Genomic DNA, 10218 nt, shown 5'->3' with positions numbered 1-10218 from the left:
AGGTACATTACTGTGACATCACTATGGTGCATTACTGTGACATCACTATGGTGCATCTCCCAGGAACATTACTGTGACAACACTATGGTACATCTCCCTAGTACATTCCTGTGACATCACTATGGTGCATCTCCTAGGTACATCACTGTGACATCACTATGGTGTATCTCTTAGCTATTTTTCTGTGACAACACTATGGTGTATTCCTTAGGTACATTACTGAGACATCACTATGGTGCATCTCCCAAGTACATTACTGTGACATCACTATGGTGCATCTCTTAGGTACATTACTGTGACAGCACTATGGAGTATCTCTAAGTTACATGGTTGTGCCATTACTATGGGACATCTCTCAGGTACATGACTGTGACATCACTTTGGTGCATCTCTCAGGTACACTACCGTGACATCACTATGGAGCATCTCTACGTTACATGGTTGTGCTATCACTATGGTGCTTCTCTCAGGTACCTTGAGGTAACATCACTATGGTGGATCTCTCAGGTTACTGTGACATCACTATGGTGCATCTCTCAGGTACATGACTGTGACATCACTATGGTGCATCTCTCAGGTACATTACAGTGACATCACTATGGTGCAACTCACAGGTACATTACTGTGACATCACTATGGTACATCTCTCGGGTACCTTACTGTGACATCACTATGGTGGATCTCCCAGGCACATATCTGTGACATCACTATGGTGGATCTCCCAGGCACATATCTGTGACATCACTATGGTGCATCTCCCAGGTACATTACTGTGACATCACTATGGTGGAACTCTCAGGTACATTACTGTGACATCACTATGGTGCTTCTCTCAGGTACATTACTGTGACATCACTATGGTGCTTCTCTCAGGTACATTACTGTGACATCACTATGGTGCTTCTCTCAGGTACTTTACTATGACATCACTATGGTGCTTCTCTCAGGTACATATCTGTGACATCACTATGGTGCATCTCTCAGGTACATTACTGTGACATCACTATGGTGCATCTCTCAGGTACATTACTGTGACATCACTATGGTGCATCTCTCAGGTACTTTACTATGACATCACTATGGTGCTTCTCTCAGGTACATATCTGTGACATCACTATGGTGCATCTCTCAGGTACATTACTGTGACATCACTATGGTGCATCTCTCAGGTACCTTACTGTGACATCACTAAGGTGCATTTCCCAAGAACATCACTGTGACATCATACTTTAGGTGGATACATGGTAAGCACCTCTTGATGTGAAGTGTGCAACAGACTAGGGATCCTACCCAGTAGATTTAGTAGACAATAAAGGCTGTGCACAACATAGTATCAAATGCAGTTAGGATTTATTGTGAGTACAGTAGTGTACTGTGACGTTTCGGCCCCCTGGTCCTTTGTCAAACACTATAAAGAGATATATACAAACAAGACATATCTACATATATACATTTGGAATGACCCGTATAGATGTGTAACCAATTATATAGCAATGTAACGATGCATTACATGGATACATCAATAGAAGAAACAGCAAGGGTCGTTATCCATGAAAAGTATGGTTGTATATGTGTACAATAGTGTATAGTGAATACATTGCCAACATCATATGTATACACAAGTACAGATATATCATAGGTGGTACACAGTGGTAAGCTAGACGCAGTGCGGCCAGAGGACAGATGCATCCAGGATAAGAGGAACATGCCTGCAAAGAAGAGAAGTACATAGGAAAACAACATATTACATATTACATTACACGCCACTTATAGTGTAAGGAAAGATGCGGTCTGAATGGTGCGCCGGCACGCTGTGAATGTATAGGGAGCGTGTGTGCTGGCGGGAGTATAATAACCAACTCCTGGGAGGAGCTGAGTGACGTGGAACCAATCAGGGAGCTGCCGGGTGATGATACAGTTCACACATGCGCTGTGGGGAGTAAGCGCTTGATTGTAGCGCATTATGTGGCGCAAGGAGTAGTATCTAATGTGTCGCACAGGAGTATAGTGCGCAAAGCCAGATATTAGAAGAGGACATCGGAAGTCCTGGGCTAGACTAGTAATGATTATTGAGGTGCTGTATGAAATGTACGCCTGATGGAAAGGGCTATATTTATGTGTGTGTTTTAGTCTTACCAACTGGATCACTAGTATGATGGCTATCGATCTGCAAGGTAATGGTGCAACTCTCAGGTACATTACTGTGGCATCACTATGGTGCATCTCTCAGGTACATTACTGTGACATCACTATGGTTCATCTCCCATTTATATTACTGTGACATCACTATGGTGCATCTCTCAGGTACATTACTGTGACATCACTATGGTGCATCTCCCATGTACATTACTGTGACATCACTATGGTGCATCTCCCATTTATATTACTGTGACATCACTATGGTGCATCTCTCAGGTACATTACTGTGACATCACTATGGTGCATCTCCCATGTACATTACTGTGACATCACTATGGTGCATCTCCCAGGTACATTACTGTGACATCACTATGGTGCATCTCTCAGGTACATTACTGTGACATCACTATGGTGCATCTCCCATGTACATTACTGTGACATCACTATGGTGCATCTCTCAGGTACATTACTGTGACATCACTATGGTGCATCTCCCAGTTACATTACTGTGACATCACTATGGTGCATCTCTCAGGTACATTACTGTGACATCACTATGGTGCATCTCTCAGGTACATTACTGTGACATCACTATGGTGCATCTCTCAGGTACATTACTGTGACATCACTATGGTGCATCTCTCAGGTACATTACTGTGACATCATTATGGTGCATCTTTCAGGTACATCTCTGTGACATCACTATGGTGCATCTCTCAGGTACATTACTGTGACATCACTATGGTGCATCTCTCAGGTACATTACTGTGACATCATTATAGTGCATCTCTCAGGTACATTACTGTGACATCACTATGGTGCATCTTTCAGGTACATCTCTGTGACATCACTATGGTGCATCTTTCAGGTACATCTCTGTGACATCACTATGGTGCATCTTTCAGGTACATCTCTGTGACATCACTATGGTGCATCTTTCAGGTACATCTCTGTGACATCACTGTGGTGCATCTTTCAGGTACATTAACATCACATTTCTACTTCGAGGTATCTGGAGCAAAAACAGGCGTGAACCCAGTTAGGTTTCTTTGAGCTGGATGGTCAGGAGGACTTGATATAGACCATTAAATCAAGTTTGATGGGTTCTTCTGTATTTTAACATCTGGAATAACTACTCCCTGAACGCAGATGTGTTTAAAACTTACCTGTTTGGTAAGTAGCAACTTTTTTTGCCACGTAAAAAAAATCCTTATTGCTGCCTACTGGAAACACGTGTTTATCTCAAAACAGTCGATTGTTGTGAACATGGCCTTATGCAGCACTCACTATGTGTTTGCATATTGTGTTGGGTATTAACCACTTCCCACACCATGATGGCATTATACGTTATAGGATGCGGGTCATACTCGCACCTTGACATACAATTACATCATGGGGATAGCCTTGGTTCAGTAGCTCAGATGTAAAAGTACATCTTGCCCCGCAAAAACAGGCCCTAAAACAGGTATCACCATGATTGTGGTGACCTATAGAATACAGATATAGAAATATAGAAATATTTTATGGTACAATGAAAAGCTAAAACCCCTAAAGCAGAATTTTAAGAGTAACTGTAAAGTATTTTTTTCACAAATCAATAACTCGTGGTATGTAAAACATCTTTGTCTATTATCTTTGTTACCTATATGCAGCCCTTTTCTTGCTATAGCCCTCAGATTACCTCATGGCTTCAGTAGCTGCATCGACTCCCTTTGCTGAAGAACCCTGGAGTCCGTAGTTTCTTTATCTGTCCGTTTCATGGGAGGGGAGGGGTTGCTGATCCATGCAACAGCCCTCGAACTTTCTGTCACGTGCAAGCCGGCGCCAATGCGCCAAAATCCCGGGGCAATTCGGCACTGAATGTTGATACAGTTCACGTTGTAAGAGTTGTAAGAGTTTTTGGAGGACTTATTCCTAGACTGGTTGCTCCTCAAGAAATGGAAAAGGGTTTTGTGAGCGTATAGCTCGTGTTTCAAGAAATCATGTTCTCTGCCCATTTATGGATGACGGGTACGTCATCAGTCCATTTGCAACCCCCCCCACCAGGGCCTAGCCTTTTCTTGGGGCATGGAGACACACAGGGCCCAAAATACCGGAGTGGTTGGCAGTTGCGGCATAGGCACGCTGTGGTCACAGTGCTTGGTATGAGGACCTACAGCCTGGCAGGTCTCCAGCAGGTGGTGTGTGCAAGAAATATAGAGAGAGAGGCTGAGGTACTGGTTCTTCCGGGGCAACCCCTTAATGTATGTAAGATATGTCCATAGGTAATGGATGGGGAGCCCGTGGTGGTGATACAGCCGTATCCAGGGAACAGACGGAGGCAACATTGTGCAAAATAACTCATGGTTCTTTATTGGAACAACTGCAGGCAATGGGCCAAAACGATCTTGAAACAGATGCCGGATTACTGGAGAGATTCCGGATTACTGCAGTGGTCATGGAGAGTGATGCTCAGGAGTTGGTTCACCAGCCTGGTAGTAGATGCAGGCTGAGATGTAGCTGTGTCCAGTACTGGATGCTGCAGCTTTGTCCTGCGTGGTATTTCTATGTGTGGCAATAAAGGTGTGCTACACACTAGTGTATGCTCTGATGGATGAAAATGATGTGCTCTCTAGGAAAGCTGGGTTCCAAGAGGCCTTGCCCTTTCCTGTCCATGGGTTTTGTTAACTCCTGGTCAGGTGGTGGCTCACTCTCCAATCACACTGCTGTTTACATAAAGGAATACAATTGGATGAGATATCACACATCACTTCAACCTTGTCAACCTCCCATGATGGAAATTTTTGGATCCTCAGGCCCCCAGGGGCTATGTTTAGCCTTAAATATTCTTCAAGGCTTTTAGCATTCCACCACGTGCGGGTTAGAGATTTATGCAATTCAATTAATTCATCTGATACTATCTTGATGTCATTCCCTCCCACAGGGACACTCGTGGCGCCATCAAACACCGAGCTGGACTGTGAAAGCCACAATTTTTCACATAGCTGCCAAGGGCCAAGTTGCCCTAAAGACCCCTACTACAATCTGCCAAAGGTAGAACTACAGTAACCATAAGGACCAAAGTATAAATAACCATATAGAGCTAAAGTGCAGAAAATGGTGCATGAAAAGTGCAATTGACCAATGTAACAATGTTCTGATGTATTAATCCCTACATGCCTAACATATACAATACCATGTTGTCGTAGAATGAGACAATAAAGCAAGGCAGGCAGGTGTAGGCAGAGAAAGAGGGGGGTAGGCAGACCCCACGCGTATCATCACCTATTCGGTGACTTCCTCAGGGGTAAGTATAGGGTTCCTGTGATGTCCCGAATATATATATATGGACCCCCTCCCCTCCCCAACCAATCATAGTCCCAGAGGCAGTAGTAAATGAATCAACATAATTGGTACCTGCAGCTGTATACCGGGCAGTGTATAATAACAACTGAGCCACCATGCTGCCCATCAATCTCCCTATGATCTATTTGCTATAAAATTCTCCAAAATTACAGTTTGTTTTACCATACTAAAGGGAGCCTCTTCCTTACTGTGACTGTGGTCATAAAATAGTTTTATTTTGGGGCCCCACTTTTAGTTTTGCCCAGGACCAACAGGTAACCTAATCTGAGGTTTCTAAAATACCTGGGCACCTAAGTGACCTCAATTATCACCAAAGTCCTGATGTTTCTTCACCAGAGGTCTGATAGGACAGGACTGGATGAAAGGACCAGAGTTCCCACAGTAGAAGCAGAGGGTATTCCTCTTACAAAGATCTTGCATTGCTGAGGCGACATAACTCCCACTTCAATCTGCATGGGTTCGTCCACTTCTACTTGCATAGGTACTACAGTATCTCCATGGTTTTTTTTTAGAAAGAGCAGGTGAGGTCATGTTTATGCTCTCTATAATGTCTGTCTATATTGACTGCCAAATACATGGCCTGTTCTAAGGTCTTAGCCTCAGGTTTGTAATAGCATAGAACAAGCCCAAACTAAATTGGTATCATAAAGATCTATTATTCCATTCGCTTGGAATGGACCACCTCCTGTATGTATATGTTTTTGAGCTATATTTTGTACCAATTCTCTAGAGCTGTCTTATGGGTCATAGATTTACATTTTACTACCCAAAATGGTTTCAAATGTATACTGCAAATCAGATATTCACTTGCTTAAATAGCCAACAGAGTTATCTACACAATAAAAGATACCAACTCAGCAGGGTAAATGGGATCTAACGTTTCATTCTTTAGACACTGTTTACATCATTTATTGAATGGATCAATTTTATTATATGTTTTGATACTGTTGTTTAAATACTGTTTTTGTGTATTCAAACATACCACAATGTAAAGTCCAGCAAAAGGCTAAAGTGCGATATACCTAGCTTTAAACGGATTTCCTTTCTTGTTTTTAATCTTGGTTTCTATGTATCTTTGCTTAAAAGAGAACAAAAATAACCTGTTTATTGCTGTAAATATGATCATTTGGATGTAGTACCTGATTAGTTACGCTTAAGATAAGTCATCTCTAAAAGGAGTCATTAACAGAAACACCAAGCTAATTATAATGAGTGGGGTGTTATTTTTCAGTAAATGACTTCCTCTTCTCTGGGTTCAAAGTTGGACCTTTGTATTCTTTTAGCATTTCTTTCTGGGCATTATTTTACACTTTCAGAATTCAACACTGTGTAAACAATGGGGCACATTTACTAAGGGTCCGCAGACGATTTTTGTTTTGTGCCGCATTTAACAGGGCTTTTTGTCGCAGGCGATCGGATTGTGTCGCAATCACGTTGGCTTTCACACGACACAAATCGTGGGGCGGAGATTCGGAGATGCGAATTGTGTCGCATATAGTGCACTTACATGCACCGGGAAGAAGATGATGAACTTCGGTGGACCTGAGCGGGGAAGCTACACATGCAGGATATCGGGCGCGCGCTGTAAGTGCAACTGCATTGCATTAAGGGAATTTTTCTTCCACATCAAGTCATGGAAAGCCAGCACTATTTTTTCTTTAACTTGTGTGTTGCAGATTTTCTTCTCGTAATCTGCCTACCCTTCAGAACAGACTATTATCTGAAGCAGGAGCATTGGGTCCATGGAGATGTTCCATGCAAAGTTATACTTTTCATGCTGGCAATGAACAGGGCAGGAAGTATTTTATTTTCTTTCTAACTTTGATCGGGTTGGATCGGTACTTTAAAATTGTTCATCCACATAATAAATTTACCTCACTATCTACAAGGACTGCCACCATTATATCATGCATTGTGTGGCTTTCAACAATTGCAATGACTGTCTTCATTTTGATTGAAGACCATTCTGGAGGAGGCAGTGCACATTGTGACAGCATTATGGTGTGTCCAGGTGACACATACTGGCATGACTACTTCTTCATTCTTCAGTTTTTCCTCCCTCTCTGCATTGTTCTTTTTTGTTCCTACAGTATTGTATGGAGACTTAGACAGAGGAACTTGGATAGGGATTTACAAATCCGAAAAACAGTCAAATGTATCACGTCTGTTGGAATTGTGTTCTTTATATGTTTTTTACCAAGTGTGTCCACCAGGATTGAAATCTTAAGACTCTTGGCATCTCCACAAAGGAATGACTACAGCATATACAGAACTATAGACACAGCATTTTATATTGCAGTTTTCCTTACCTATATGAATAGTGTATGCAATCCTTTGGTATACTTCTTCTCCAGTCCCTCATTCAGCAAATTTTACATGCAGATCTTGAGCTTTTCCAAAAGTCGGAATCAGATGCAATTCCTACAAATTAATCCAACAACCTTGCATGTACAACTCAACAGCAATCACAAATAGAGAAAGTCCATTCATCATTCGCTGAGGCTTCTTCTTACAAGTATTTGTTACATTTATCTAAACTGCAGATATGACTTTGCTTTTTTCAATTGGACCATAAAAGTGAAATAGTTAGAAAAATAACTGTATTATGTTTGGTTCTTTAGCATATGTATATCTTTTAAACAAAGGACTTTGCAATTTACCAATGTGTACATCAATATACTCCATCATCTACTTCTAGTTTAATTAGCACTTTTATTTTTTATTTTAATGTTTAAGTCAATTATCAGCAGATTTACATTAATAGCTTCATTTTCATATGTCATTTGGCTTTATTCGTTTTGGATTGGACTGATTGCATATTAAAACTGTACAAAAACCATTTTATCTCTGCTTAAGGTTCCATATGTGTAAAAATTTTAAAGCACAAATGTAAAATTGCTTTCTACTAAACTAAAGTATCATATTTTGTTCAAAAATAGCGCCTGCGAACTAAAGTCAACAACACACAATTCATAGAGGGTTGTTAAAAATTCACAGAACTGTTGGTGATTCTTTTAAGAATACATGTGAATATGTTTAGTAGATTCACATACAAAGCGTCACACTGACAAAAATCTAAAGCGCAAAGTGATTCTAACAAAATCAAAATATATGTTAATTGGGGGAAACTAAGAGGGGTTCCAGTAGCCTATTGAGATTGAGACTGAAGCCTGAATACGAGATAGGATATCTTAATGATGCCATATTGCAATTTTATAGCGATAATTAAGGCTACGTCTCCTTTCTACAAGCTTTACTGCTCTACTGTTTTATCACAGTCCGTGTGTTTAACCCCCTAGACACTGTGGTCAAATACCACTGATTTATTATCAAATACCCAGATATATTATCAGACAATTCTGTTGCAACAGCATTAAGCCAAGTGCACCAAAAAAATAGATGCAACTGTGAGCACATCATGAAAGCTGACCTGGTTAGTTAAGAGCATGCATAAGTAATGGGGCACATTTACCAAGAACAGTGCAAACTGAACTAAATGCAGTTTGCCTGTGTAGCGCTCCCTGCACTGCGGCTACAGAGTGCACCAACTTTTTTGTGGTGCACCCTTAACATGGGTGCACCCTTAACATTCTGTCAAATTAGCATGTCAAATCTGGTGCACGGTCCAAATGAGCTCCAGAACGCTCCCTAATTTGTGTCACATGATGCCTAGTGCAGCTGCGCCACAAAAGGTTGCTTGTTACACAATTTTGGTCCAGGCACTTTTAAAATACCTGTGCAAGCAGTATGCGCCTAAAAGAAAGTGCAAAGTCAAACTAAAACTAGGCACATTGTACTACTTTTTATATACTTGAGCCATTATGTTTAGTTGACAAACTGGGTAAAGTCTGGACCTGAAAGTGTGTAATGAAGTCAGTGAAAGGTGGTGGAGGAAGTGTCATGGTTTCGGGAATGTCTTCTGCTTCAGGAGTTGGACATGACATGACAGAGTCCGTATCAGAATCATCTTCAATAGCATGTGGTGCCTTCCTTGCATTGTTTACTCAATCAGACAGAAATTTTCATGTCGGACAATGCCCCATGTAGCACAGCAAAACTGGTAAAGCAGTTCTTTGAAACAGAAAACATTGAAACAATGAAATGGCCAGTACATATATAATATAGTAATGCATAGGTTTTATGTTGATAGACTTTGGTCATTTTGTAAAACAAGTTTTGTAAAAAAAAAAATGGATCTGTCCATACTTTTGCACTTTATTGCATTAAAATCCCCCATTGGGCACACATCCTTTCATTAATAAATGTCTTCAGTTGATTCAAAACCCCAAAAAGTGTAGGGGGTGAATGTAAAGAAATTCCAAAATATGTGTAATTATAGCCAGAGAACCATGCTGATGCCAAACTGCCTTCCCCCAGTAGCCATGCTGTCCTCACTCCCCATAAGCCACACTTCCCTCTCCAGTAGCCACACTGTCCCGCCAGTAGCCACACCGTCTCCTCATCCCCAGTAGCCACACTGTCCCCCCTAGTAGCCACACTATCCCCTCACCAGTAGCCACACTGTCCCCCCAGTATCCACCCTATCCCCTCCCCAGTAGTTACACTGTCCTCACCTCCCATAAGCCACACTGTACCCTCCACCCCCATAAGCCACAGTGTCTGCCCCTCCCCAGTAGCCACATTGTCCCCTTTACTCCCATAAGCCACACTGTCTCCCCTCTCCACCCCCAAAACCCACACTGTCTCCCCCCTCCCCAGTTTTCACACTGTCCT

The 10218-nt window shown here is 41.7% G+C and overlaps 1 pseudogene; it reads left to right on the top strand.

The window, feature by feature from the left end:
- Nucleotides 1-7010: 7010 nt before the first annotated feature.
- Nucleotides 7011-7959, top strand: LOC140074473 (hydroxycarboxylic acid receptor 2-like; annotated as a pseudogene).
- The last annotated feature ends 2259 nt before the right edge of the window (nt 7960-10218 follow it).

The sequence above is a fragment of the Engystomops pustulosus genome, chromosome 1 (genome assembly GCF_040894005.1).
Source record: "Engystomops pustulosus chromosome 1, aEngPut4.maternal, whole genome shotgun sequence".
In the NCBI taxonomy this organism is placed as follows: Eukaryota; Metazoa; Chordata; class Amphibia; order Anura; family Leptodactylidae; genus Engystomops; species Engystomops pustulosus.
Note: the sequence above shows the minus strand (reverse complement) of the source record. Positions and strands in the feature narration are given on the sequence as shown.